The sequence below is a fragment of the Pseudophryne corroboree genome, chromosome 3 (assembly GCF_028390025.1).
Source record: "Pseudophryne corroboree isolate aPseCor3 chromosome 3, aPseCor3.hap2, whole genome shotgun sequence".
In the NCBI taxonomy this organism is placed as follows: Eukaryota; Metazoa; Chordata; class Amphibia; order Anura; family Myobatrachidae; genus Pseudophryne; species Pseudophryne corroboree.
The window spans coordinates 3,697,847-3,711,549 of record NC_086446.1 but is presented as its reverse complement, the minus strand read 5'-3'; the positions used below and the strand labels follow the sequence as shown (position 1 = coordinate 3,711,549).

Here is a 13,703-nt window from a genome sequence, read left to right as displayed (position 1 = left end):
GGAGCCAGTACACACCATGTGATCCTAAAAGCTTACTTTTTGTGCCCTGTCTCCTGCGGAGCCGCTATTCCCCATGGTCCTGACGGAGTCCCCAGCATCCACTACGGACTATGAGAAATAGATTTATCGGTAAGTAAAATCTTATTTTCTCCTTCATCCACTAGGGGACACTGGAGTATGGCCCTCATTCCGAGTTGTTCGCTCGTTATTTTTTTCTCGCAACGGAGCGATAAGTCGCTAATGCGCATGCGCAATGTCCGCACTGCGACTGCGCCAAGTAAATTGGCTATGCAGTTAGGTATTTTACTCACGGCATTGCAAGGTTTTTTCTTCGTTCTGGTGATCGTAATGTGATTGACAGGAAGTGGGTGTTTCTGGGCGGAAACTGGTCGTTTTATGGGCGTGTGGGAAAAAACGCTACCGTTTCTGGGAAAAACGCGGGAGCGGCTGGAGAAACGGAGGAGTGTCTGGGCGAACGCTGGGTGTGTTTGTGACGTCAAACCAGGAACGACAAGCACTGAACTGATCGCAGATGCCGAGTAAGTCTCGAGCTACTCAGAAACTGCTAAGAGGTGTGTATTAACAATTTTAAGAATCTTTCGTTCGCAGTTTTGATAAGCTAAGATTCACTCCCAGTAGGCGGCGGCTTAGCTTGTGCAAAGCTGCTAAAAGCAGCTTGCGAGCGAACAACTCGGAATTACCACCTATATACACACATCACCTGATAATCACATATATACACTGTACTCAGTCACTGTGTGTCTCCTACAGATGGGCCCAGTAACAGAGATCCCCCAGAGAGATGTCCCCATCCTCTGTATTCCCAGGATTGTACAGAGGAGAATCACAGGATCCCACAGGAGGTTGAGGTAGGTGGATTTAAGGTCTCACCAATATACCAACGTGACTGTCTTTTAATGATGTGTAGTGGAGCTGTGTGTTTTATACACTGATATCACACTGTTTACTCTCAATGAATTCAGACTTTATTATTTTATTGGTTATTTAGAGCGAAGATCTGATGGATATTAAGGTAGAAGATACAGAGGGAGAAGAAGAGACGTATGTGACTGATATGAAGGCAGAAGATATAGAGGGAGAAGAAGAGACATATGTGACTGATATAAAGGCAGAAGATATAGAGGGCGAAGAAGAGACGAATGTGACTGATATGAAGGCAGAAGATATAGAGGGAGAAGAAGAGACGAATGTGACTGATATGAAGGCAGAAGATATAGAGGGAGAAGAAGAGACGAATGTGACTGATATAAAGGCAGAAGATATAGAGGGAGAAGAAGAGACGTATATGACTGATATAAAGGCAGAAGATACAGAGGGAAAAGAAGAGACGTATGTGACTGATATAAAGAAAGAAGATATAGAGGGAGAAGAAGAGACGTATGTGAGGGGTGATCAGCAGTGTAAGGAGGAGACAACCCCTACAGATACCAGCACACGTAAGTAATAAACATGAGATGAAATGATCTGTGGTAATTAGCTTGGTTGAGGGGTGTATTGGTGCAGTGTCTAGGTGCATAATCAGGATCCAAACACTCAAAGAAAACCGTAATTTGCCACCCACATACGCCTTCCTGTCAATCTCCTTGTGAACGCCCGTGTGAAAGGATAGTTTGCACAAACCCATCGCTGAGTGGCATTCCGCTTTGTACCCGTTCAACATGCCAACACATTGCGGTGCATGCGCAGTTTAGACCTGATCGCCCGCTGTACGAAAACGCAGCCTAGCAATCAAGTCTGAATTAGGCCCTTTGTCTCTATCTACCTATGAGTATGAATGGTTGGATAAGTGACGAATGCATATAAGTCTGTAAACTATTGCTGCTGTTTCTTTTGCTGTGCGACTATGTTTAAAACTCCTATATAAGGTAATGCAGTAATATGTGTCTCCTACATACTTGAAATGTATTTTATAGTTGATGATGTGCTCATACTGCTTTTTATACTAATGTATAACTTGTGACTGATACCTATTGTGATTGCTAACTTTACTATACTTCTGTCAGTTTTCTGTGTATTCCGGTCCTCAGTGCTGGTGCAAAGCAGGGTAGGGTTAGATTGTGTGTCACTTTAACAAAATTTTAGGTGATTACAGTCACAAATTGTGTAGTTAACACTGTACAGGTGTGTGATTATTTATCATGTCTAAGAGCTGAAAGGGTGAGGAAAATACACTCACAGCAGCGTCGACACTCATGTCATGTTTTCTTGCAGAGATGGGTTAACCTCTCAGGATCTGGTTCAGAATGATTTGTATACAAATTGTTTTAGCTTTCACCAAAGCCTCTTAAATAATCTAAGGCAGGCACAGGTGCAAGTGGATCCCCCATGGGCTACTTTTGCACAGACATTATCCAGTATAGCTGAGCGGATAATGCCAACTTCTGTACCAGGGATAGGTTACGGGAGGCGGTCGTTAGGTCGACAAGCAATAGGTCAACATACATTGGGTCAACCACTGAAGGTCGACATGGTCACTAGGTCTACATGTACTAGGTCAGCATGCAAAAAAGTTGACATGGGGTTTTCACAATTTTTTTCACCTTTTTCATACTTAACGATCCACGTGGACTACAATTGGGAACAGTAACCTTGCCCGAAGCAGGGCGAGCATAGCGGTGCACTAATTGGGGTTCCTCGTCACTTTATGAGGAAAACGGAAAAAAACTCATGTTGACCTTTTTCCATGTCGATCTAGTGACCATGTCAACCTAATGCATGTCGACCTTCAGTGGTCGACCTAATGTATGTCGACCCAATGAACCACACCCTAGGTTACACTATTAACCCTTACATGCAGCATTCCACCTGGCGTTTATTACATCCAGCAGGGGAAGCAGCAGCCTCTCAACAAACAGTCTGAAAGGGCAGTGGTAAGTAAATCGCATAGACCTGAAACAACATCTTCACAGTCTACACCTGTTTCAGATGAGGATTCGTCAGAGGATGAAGACTCATCACTCTCCGGTTCTGCATACAGAGACGAGGAGGAAGGCGTCAGCTCAGTGGACATACCTGAGCTAATTAGTGCTATGAAAGCCATTCTATTCTTAGAGGAGGCAGCAGTGCCTGTGTTAAATTCTAAGGCACCTGTGTTTAAACATCCCAAAACAGGTAGGACTGAGTTCCCTGGCCAAGAACAGCTGACGGAAATTATACAAGAGGCTTGGGTTATGCCCAGTAAGAAAAAGTTTAGAATTCCAATTATCCTCTTCCAGCTGGGGGCCATTTAAAAAGAGAGGTGGCTCCTAAAGTAGATAGGCATGCCGTTCAATTGGTGCGAAAATCTACATTACCTCTGCCTTCAACATCATTAAATGATGTCACGGATAGGAGAGTTGATGGTTTTCTAAAAAAATGTTTTCCATGTCTGGGGCAATCATAAGACCAGCCATGGCTTTAGCCTGGATGGGGAAGGCAGTTGCTGCCTGGGCTGATGCATTGGAGTAAGATCTTCCAATGACATCTAGAGAACAAGAATGCCATATTGCACATATAAAACAGGCGGCGATGTTTATGGAAGAAGCAGCCTTGGATATGGGTACAATTGCCTCTCAAGCATCAGCCTCAGCAGGAGCTGCTCACAAAGCGGTTTGGCTACATACATGGAAGCTGATTCAGAATCCAAGAAGGTTCTGGGGTCTTTGCCTTTTACTGGAGATATTCTTTTTGGTAAAGAATTAACCAGTATTTTGGAGTCCGAAGCAGATTCCAAGAAAGTGAGGTTTCCTTCCACATACAGATTCAAGCCTAGATTTCCAGCTTTTCGTCCCTTTCGGTTACAAGGAAAAGGTGTTGGCAAACAATCCCAATACAACAAGTCTGGTAAGACTAAAAAGCATTGAGCTACCAGAGGATTGGCTTCTAAAACAGAAGATAAGCCATCAGCCTGATGGTGCGAGCCTCCACCTGGGGGATCTCAGGGTGGGAGGCAAACTTCTTCAATTTACACAGATCTGGCAGCAGTCTACAACAGATGCCTGAGTGCAAGAAGCGGTGTCGCACAGTTATGAGTTTGGTTTCAAGAAAAACCCTCCTCAAAGGTTTTCTTGTACCAGCCCGTCTTTGAAAGAGACGAGGACTAAGGCTTTGCAAGAGGCAGTTCAGAAATTGCTTCAGTCAGGAGTAATCATTCCAGTTCCTCCTGCACAACTAGGACAGGGTTTCTACTCCAGCCTGTTTCTAGTCCAGAAGCCAAAAGGGTCGTTTCGGCCCACACTCAATCTAAAAGTGCTGAACAAGTACATTTGGGTGCCTTGGTTTCATATGGAAACTTTGCGTTCCATCATTTTGGCCATGGAGCCAGGGGATTTTATGGTGTCCCTTGACATCCAGGATGCTTACCTACATGTTCCTATAGCCTTAGGTTCGCTATCCTCCAACAGCATTTTCAGTTCCAGGCTCTGCCATTCGGATTGGCCACAGCCCCCAGAGTATTTTCCGAAATCATGGTGGTAATGGCAGCTTATCTGCCAGCAGGGGATAAGAATTGTTCCATACCTTGACGATCTTTTAATCCTGGCACAGTCTCAGGAGTTGCTTCTGTGTCATCTGCAGCAGACAATAGAGCAGAAGCACGGTTGGCTCATAAATTGGGCAAAATCGTCTCTGGTTCCGTCATGGAGGATGACTCACTTGGGGGCTGTGTTGGATTCAAGCCTTCAGAGAGTAGTTTTACCTCTGAACAAAATAGACAAAGTTCATTCAAGGATTCAGGAGCTGCTACACAGTCGGAAGATATCCATTCACGCAGCAATGCATTAATGGGATTGGTTGTGTCAACATTCGACATGGTAGAGTATGCTCAGTTCTATCAGAGACCTGTGTCAAGACTGTGGTTTTTATGAACCCGGTGTCTATGTGAAGTCTGGGTAACTGCAGGTCTATGTGTATATTTGGCTGGTCCATGGAAATCAGTGAGATTAAGTAGTAAGGGGCAATCCCTGTCCGGGGATCGAACCCTGGCCTCGGCAGAGGGAGCCGTATCCTGACCACAGAATCACCAGGGACTTGGTGTTGATAGCAGGATGGTGAATGTATTGGTGAGAATAAACTGGATATACTGTCACAGGAGTAAGTGTTTGTGTACTCAAGGTTGCTTTGAAATAGATTCACTGGAGTTATGCAGATCTGGGAGGAGAGCTGAAGATGTTGAACTGGACTGGTTACCGGTGAGACTGGAACCGGACTGGGTACAAATTTAACTGGAATGCTACTGTAATCCGGGCTGCTACCGAATATAACTGGAAACGCATCTGTAGGTAGAACAAAATAGACAAAGTTCATTCAAGGATTCAGGAGCTGCTACACAGTCGGAAGATATCCATTCACGCAGCAATGCATTAATGGGATTGGTTGTGTCAACATTCGACATGGTAGAGTATGCTCAGTTCTATCAGAGACCTGTGTCAAGACTGTGGTTTTTATGAACCCGGTGTCTATGTGAAGTCCGGGTAACTGCAGGTCTATGTGTATATTTGGCTGGTCCGTGGAAATCAGTGAGAATAAGTAGTAAGGAGCAATCGCTGACCGGGGATCGAACCCTGGCCTCAGCAGAGGGAGCCGTATCCTGTCACAGTCAGTGGCTGTGACTTTAAGACGAGGCTGAAGAAGAACTGAAGCCTGTAGCTGTGACTTTAAGACAAGACTGAAGAATACTGCGGCTGTGTCTTTAAGACGAGACTGAAGCGTACTGGATATAACTGGTAACACAACTGTAATCCAGACTGGGTAGCAAAAAGCGGAGTTTTACAGGAATTAAGGTAATAGTGTTGCCTTTTAAGGAGGTCAGCTTCGTGTGACACAAGGAACTGCCAGATTCTGTAACACAAGTCTCTTTACTTATACTTCCTGGTGATTGGTGAACAAATTCAGGTGATTCAGAGAGTCTCAGGATGGCACAGGATTGGATAGCTCCAGGTCAGGTGATCAGACCCTGTCATGTTAATACTCTAGGTTAGGCTTTGATGTGGAGTGAGGCCTAGCAGGCAGAAAAAACACTGAAGCCTGAACTTCTGCAAATGAACAGAGGATGCTGACTTTTACGACTACTCCAGAATGAACACAGTGAAGAATCAAAATGCTGCACACAGCTGATTACTGATTATTTAGAGCAGTGGTTCTCAAACTCGGTCCTCAGGACCCCACACGGTGCATGTTTTGCAGGTAACTCAGCAGGTGCACAGGTGTATTAATTACTCACTGACACATTTTAAAAAGTCCACAGGTGGAGCTAATTATTTCACTTGTGATTCTGTGAGACTTGCAAAACATGCACCGTGTGGGGTCCTGAGGGCCGAGTTTGAGAACCTGTGATTTAGAGGAATTCCTACTCAGGTGGCTAATCAAGGTAAGCAAACACAGATTTGCAGTGTTCCTGGTGAGCTGAACAGATGCAAGTTACAGGATACGCTGAGGTAAGCCTCAGAATATAAGAAATACAGTCAGTATCATGACACTTTGCAACATCTGATCCCTACCAAATGGAATGGTTTTCATCAGACAAAAACGCAGACGATGGACCTTACTCTGGAAGTAAGGAGGTCATTAGCCTGGTGGCTAGAGACATTCCATCTGGACAAAGAGAGACCCTTTTGGATATCCGATTGGGAAAGTCTGACAACAGATGCCAGTCTTCAGGGCTGGGGAACGATGTCAGGAAGGATTTGTTTCAGGGGCAGTGGACCAAGGAAAAAAGTTGCCTGCCAATAACTATATTGGATCTCCGGGATTTTATATATATATATATATATATATATATATATATATTGTAACACTGTAGGGGTGCAAGGTGCCTCTTCCTAGGGAATATGGCAGCACGCAGCAGCTGAGGAATAACACAAGTCCAGTTTCTGGTACAACTGACCCCGGCCAGTTTTATTGAAACAGAAAATTAAAACAAACCCCAAAATAAAAATACCTTGCCTGTCCGGAACTAACTAAACATAAGATATTCCTAACTGTCACTAAACAAAACACAGAGTTCTTCAGTACATACTGTATAGCTCACTTGCATCAGAAAGCGTGTCTCTCACACACAGATCCTGCAGCCTTCCCAGGCAGTCTGCCCATACTAATCAGGTTAGAAGCACTATAACACTCTTACACAGCTGAAACCCTGATTAGCCCTCTGTGAGGCCAAAGACCCGAACTGGGCCCAATGTCTAGAACTCGCCTTATCTCTCTCTCAGAGCCTTTACCCAGCTTTTACAGCAAACTGAAAAGGTTCAGACAAAACAAAAAGCATTTTTCCTAGAAGTTAACATTTTCTAAAACATGTAAGACAAGAACCTGGGACAAATATACCTGCCCTCAAACACTATCCCAGTGTTCTTGTCACAATATATATATATATATATATATATATATATATTCACTGATTCCGGCCAAGGACATCCTTCAGGTGAAACCAGTTCAGATCCGCTCGGATAATGCAATGGCAGTAGCGTACCTCAACCATCAGGGAGGAACTCACAGCCAGAAAGCAAAGAACGAGGTAAGTCACATACCCTTGTCTTGTCCGCAGTGTTTGTTCCAGGAGTCCTAAACTGGGAAGCCGACTTTCTCAGTCGACACGCCATTCAGGGAAGCAAATGGGCTCTACACCCGGAGGTCTTCCAGACTCTAGTGAACAAATGGGGATTGCCAGGGAGAGATCTCATGGCATCCCGTCTGAACAACAATTTTCTCGCATAGGGTTGAAGAACAAAGGATCCCAGAGCGATCTTTGTGGACGCCTTATCGATGAGATGGAATTTCCATCTATCTTATGTGTTTCCTCTAATCTCCCTATTACGCAGGGTGGTGAGAAAGATAAAGCAAGGAAAGGGTGCCGAGATATTAAAAGCTCTGGCTTGGCCCTGAAGACATTGGTACACAGATCTGCAGAGGATGTCGATGGATGCTCCACTTCTGCTCCCTCAATGTCCAGCTCTACTGACGCAGTGTCCTTGTTATCACAGACATCTGGATCGACTGTCTTTGCTGGCGTGGCTCTTGAAACCTCTATCCTGAAGTCAAGAGGATTCTCACAACAGGTAAATCAAACACTGCTCAGAGCAAGGAAACCTCCTCATCTCGTATTTATCACCGAATATGGCAGGCCTATATTCATTGGTGTTTTGAGCGGAAAATGGACCCTACGTCTTTCAGAGTTTCCAGGGTCTTAGCATTCCTTCAGGCAGGAATGGATAAATGTTTGAAGGTGGCTTCCTTGAGAGTGCAAGTGTCGGCATTGAGTGTATGGTTCCAAAAGAAAATTGCCAACTTTCAGAATGTGCGTAATTTTCCAGGTGTTATGCACACCAGTGCCTGCAGGAAAGTACTGGTGTCAGAACTGTTATGCACTCCAGTGTCTGCAGGAATGTACTGGTGTTTGAACTGTTATGCAAAACAAATGGACTTACAGACAGACTGGGGAAAATGACATAACGTACACAGAAGGTGATAGGGTAACAAAATACACACAAAGTGAACAGAGAAGCCCAGAGGCTAAGGAACTGGGTATCTCCCTTGTATTAGAACTGCTCAGATGGGAAAAGCAAGATGTTGTGTTTTAATACGTAGATAACCCTGCCATGCACAGAGCCTATAACCACTGCACAGCAAAAGACCCGAACCGGAGTATCAGCTGCGCTCAGGTCACTCCGCTAGCACTTGTCTCCCGGTTGCCATGATGACGTGGCAGCACAGGGCAGGAGACCCTAACAGTACCCCCCCTCTGACGAGGGGTCAAAGAACCCCTACCACCGGGTTTATCGGGGAACTGCGAGAAGAAAGAGCGTATCAGTCTGGGGGCATGAAGATCACAACTGCGCACCCACGACCGCTCCTCCGGGCCATACCCCTTCCAGTGCACCAAAAATGACAGCCGACCCCGAACCACCTTGGAGTCAAGAATCCTTTCAACAACAAACTCCCTCTGGCCACGTATCAGAAGAGGGGAAGGTCTTCCACTGGAAGAAGGATTACTAATCGCCCGTTTTAAAAGGGAACAATGAAATGTTTTATTGATACCCAAAGAACGGGGCAGATCTAACTGAAATGCCACCGGATTGATAACCCTGGTGATCTTATAAGGGCCGATGAACCGGGGGCCTAACTTATGAGATGGCTGTCTCAACTTCAAATTCTTGGTAGACAACCAGACGAAGTCTCCTAATTTGAAGCTGCAGGGTCTTTTCCGCTTATCAAAAACCCTTTTGGTCACTAATGACACAGACACAAGGGCTTTCTGCACTTTCCGCCAAATACCTCTAAGGACCGAAACCACAGAGGAACCACCAGGCGTGGAGTCCAGGGGGTCAAAAGAATTGGCCTTAGGATGATGCCCATACACACAAAGGAAGGGAGAGATCCCTGTAGCAGAGTGAGCCGCGTTGTTATAGGCAAACTCCGCCATGGACAGATGAGCAACCCAGTCAGTCTGACACTTGGAGACATAACACCTGAGGAACTGCTCCAAGGACTGGTTCACCCTTTCAGTCTACCCATTAGACTGCGGATGATAGCCCGACGACAAGCTGACAGAAATCTGGAGATCGGAACAAAATGCCCTCCAGAATTTGGCCACAAACTGGGATCCGCGGTCAGAGACCACATCAAGTGGCAACCCGTGGAGACGCACAACATGCAGCATAAATAATTCAGACAGGCGTCTGGCCGATGGCAGCCCAACCAGTGGAACGAAGTGCGCCATCTTCGAAAACCTGTCAACGACAACCCAGATTGCTGTCATCCCCGAGGATTTGGGCAAGTCCACCACAAAATCCATTGAAATGTGGGTCCATGGCTTAGATGGGATAGAGAGTGGATGTAATGGGCCAACAGGAACCCCTCTAGGAGTCTTATTTCGGGCACAGATGTCACATGCCCGAACCCACTGATCCACATCCTTAGCCACCGAGGGCCACCACACCGCCCTAGATAGCAACTCCCGAGTTCTGGCAATACCCGGGTGACCTGCAGACTTCTTGGCATGGAATTCCAGGAACACTCGCTGTCTTAACCTAGGAGGCACAAACAAAAGACCTACCGGAAGGTCTGGAGGAGCCTGCTCCTGTGCTCTAAGGACTAATGATAAGAGGTCCTGGGTAATGCCCACTTTAATACATGATGGGGACACAATGAGCAACGGCTCCTCGGTGGTCTCCCTGATTGGAGCAAAACTCAGCGAGAGCGCATCAGCCTTGATGTTTTTTGACCCAGGGCGATATGTTATCAAAAAATTAAAGCGGCCAAAAAACAAAGCCCATCGTGCCTGCCTGGCATTGAGACGCTTCGCTGACTCTAAATATGCCAGATTCTTATGGTCAGTGAGAATTGAGACCACAAACTTAGCCCCCTCAAGCCAGTGTCTCCACTCCTCGAGTGCATCCTTAATAGCCAACAATTCCCGGTTACCCACGTCATAATTCATCTCGGCAGGCGAAAATTTACGGGAAAAGTAAGCACAGGGATGAGGGCGATTATCAGACACTCCCATCTGAGAAAGCACTGCCCCAATACCCATCTCAGAGGCATCCACCTCCACCACAAAAGGACGCTCTGGATCTGGGTGTCGCAGCACCTTGGCCGAAACAAATGCCCTTTTGAGACGGGCAAAAGCCGCTTTAGCCTCACAAGACCAGTGAGCAACATCCGCCCCTTTCTTAGTGAGTGCCACCAAGGGCGCCACTATAGACGAAAATCCAGCGATAAATCATCTATAAAAATTTGCAAAGCCCAGGAAACGCTGAAGCGCCTTCAAACTAGTGGGCTGCACCCAATCCAGGACTGCCTGTACCTTGGAACCCTCCATTTGGAAACCTTCTGGGGAGATAATATATCCTAGAAATGCGATTTGATGAACTTCAAATTCGCACTTCTCCAGCTTCGCCCCAAGCCGGTGGTCTCTGAGTTTCTGGAGGACTAAGCGTACATGCTTCCGATGTTCCTCCAGGGAATGGGAGAAGATTAGGATGTCATCTAAGTATACAACTAAGAATCTATTCAAATATTCCCTGAGCACATCATTCATGAAATCCTGGAAGACTGCCGGGGCATTACAGAGCCCAAAAGGCATCACCAAATATTCATAATGCCCTGAGTGGGTATTAAAGGCAGTCTTCCATTCATCCCCCTCTCTTATTCGGATTAGATTGTACGCACCGCGTAAGTCAATCTTAGAAAAAATGGTGGCAGTACGAAGCTGGTCAAACAAGACCGAAATGAGAGGCAGTGGGTATGAGTTTTGAATCGTGATACGGTTCAATTCCCTGAAGTCGATGCAGGGTCGCAACGAACCGTCCTTTTTACCCACGAAGAAGAACCCCGACCCAACTGGAGACTGTGAAGGTCTGATAAATCCCTTAGCCAAGTTCTCCTGAATGTACTCTGCCATAGCCTGAGTCTCAGGACGTGACAGGGAATACAACCTGCTCTTGGGAAGCTTAGCATTTGGCAACAAATCAATGGCACAGTCATAGGGGCGATGGGGAGGTAGTACCTCTGCAATTTTTTTGGAGAACACGTCCGCAAAATCTGCATAACACCCTGGCAATCCTGGCAAACTTAGCTGCGAGAGCCTGACTGGAAGGCTCAAGCAACTCCTGAAACAATCAGTACCCCAACTAAGAATCTCCCCAGAGACCCAGTCAAATTGAGGATTGTGGGCCCTTAACCAGGGTAACCCCAACACCAATGGGGCAAAAGTACAGTCACATAAAAGGACAATTTTTCAGAGTGTGTGGCTCCAATAAACAAAGAAATCTGGCTAGTGCAAGAGGTAATTTTACCTTGGGATAATGGTTCCCCGTTTAACCCACAAATCTCAATTTCCGATGCCAAGGGTACTAAGGGAACAGAGTGTTTCAGGGCGAATTGGCGGTCCATAAAAACCCCGTCGGCCCCACTGTCCACAAAGGCCTCAGTCTTGACAGTTTGACCGAGGATCTTCAAGGTCACCGGAATGATAAGTCTTCTTGGGAAATTCTGACTTCTGGCCTGACAGGATATTTCCCATCACCCTCAGGCCCTGAAGTTTTCCGGCTTTTATGGGCATGATACTACCACATGACCTTTATTCCCACAGTACAAACACAACCCCTGCTGTCTCCTCCGCGTCTTCTCACGCGAGGAGAGGCGGGTAGCCCCAATCTGCATAGGCTCCTCGGAAAATTCCTCAGAGTCTGAGGTTCCCTTGGGAAGGAAGGAAATCTCAGTCTCCCTTTCAAGCCTACGCTCTCTCAGCCGTCTATCCACCCGGATGGATAACTGCATGAGCTGATCCAAGCTATCAGGCAAGGGATATTGTACCAGTTGGTCCTTTATCTGGTTAGAAAGACCTCTTCGGTACTTGTGTCTCAGGGCTGGGTCATTCCACTGGGTATCATGGGCCAACAACCGAAACTCCGTACAGTAAACATCAACTGGCCTTCGCCCTTGCTTAAGGATCGAAATCTGAGCCTCGGCTGAGGCCGTCTTGTCAGGGTCATCATACAACATGCCCAGTGCCGTAAAAAAAAGCATCAACACTTTTAAGCGACGGACAGTCAGGCTGCAACCCATATGCCCAGACCTGTGGGTCTCCTTGTAGCAAGGAAATCACTATGCCCACCCGCTGAATCTCCGACCCAGAAGACTGAGGCCTAAGCCGGAAGTATAGCTTGCAGCTCTCCTTGAAACAAAAGAACTGCGAGCGATCTCCAGAAAAACGATCCTGGAGATTTACTTTCGGCTCCTTAACCCCTGCAGGTGCTGCTGCTGCGGGAGCTCCGCCAGCAGCCTGGGAGGTGTGCATTTTAATGGACAAATCATTAAATTGTCGAGTCAGGACCTGCACCTGATCGACCACCTGTTGCAACGTATTTTGAGGGGTATGCTCCATATTCCCACAAAATTTCAACAGGAGTATTAGGCTGCTGAATATGTTATGCACACCAGTGCCTGCAGGAAAGTACTGGTGTCAGGACTGTTATGCACTCCAGTGCCTGCAGGAATGTACTGGTGTTTGAACTGTTATGCAAAACAAATGGACTTACAGACAGACTGGGGAATATGACATAACGTACACAGAAGGTGATAGGGTAACAAAATACACACAAAGTGAACAGAGAAGCCCAGAGGCTAAGGAACTGGGTATCTCCCTTGTATTAGAACTGCTCAGATGGGAAAAGCAAGATGTTGTGTTTTAATACGTAGAGAACCCAAAATGTTGTTGCTAAGGGCAACAGCAAAACCCTAAAGGGTTACCAACGGGTGTGGCAGTAAACTCCTTGGTCAGAGATGGAATGATAGACACAAGGAGAGTCTCCACAATCCTAATTCTCATTTGCAGTGCACAGGTTCAGCTTACTGCCACTAAACTGACCCCTGACACCTAGCACAGTGAGACAGGATTAGACAGGCAAGTCTTAGAATACAGCCGCAAACTTGCTAAGTTCACAGAGTAGTAACAGAACCCCAGCAAGCTAAACGACTGACTCCAGTCTTACTGCTAGGTCTGGATTGGCAGAGTGTAATACCAAATCCCCAGGCCTATTTGCAGTAAGCAACAAACAAATACAAAGCTACACAGTACTGGCTAACTTTCAGAAACTGACTAACCAACAAAGATTCAGCAGCATCTGCTTACCCTGAGAAGAGGCCTTATAAAGCAGGTGCTGTCCACGCCCCACTCAGACCTCACAGACTGTGAGCACAAAAAC

At 46.3% G+C, this 13,703-nt stretch overlaps 1 pseudogene; it reads left to right on the top strand.

The window, feature by feature from the left end:
- Nucleotides 1-774: 774 nt before the first annotated feature.
- Nucleotides 775-13,703, top strand: part of LOC135056588 (oocyte zinc finger protein XlCOF7.1-like) — a 195,415-nt pseudogene continuing 182,486 nt past the window's right edge.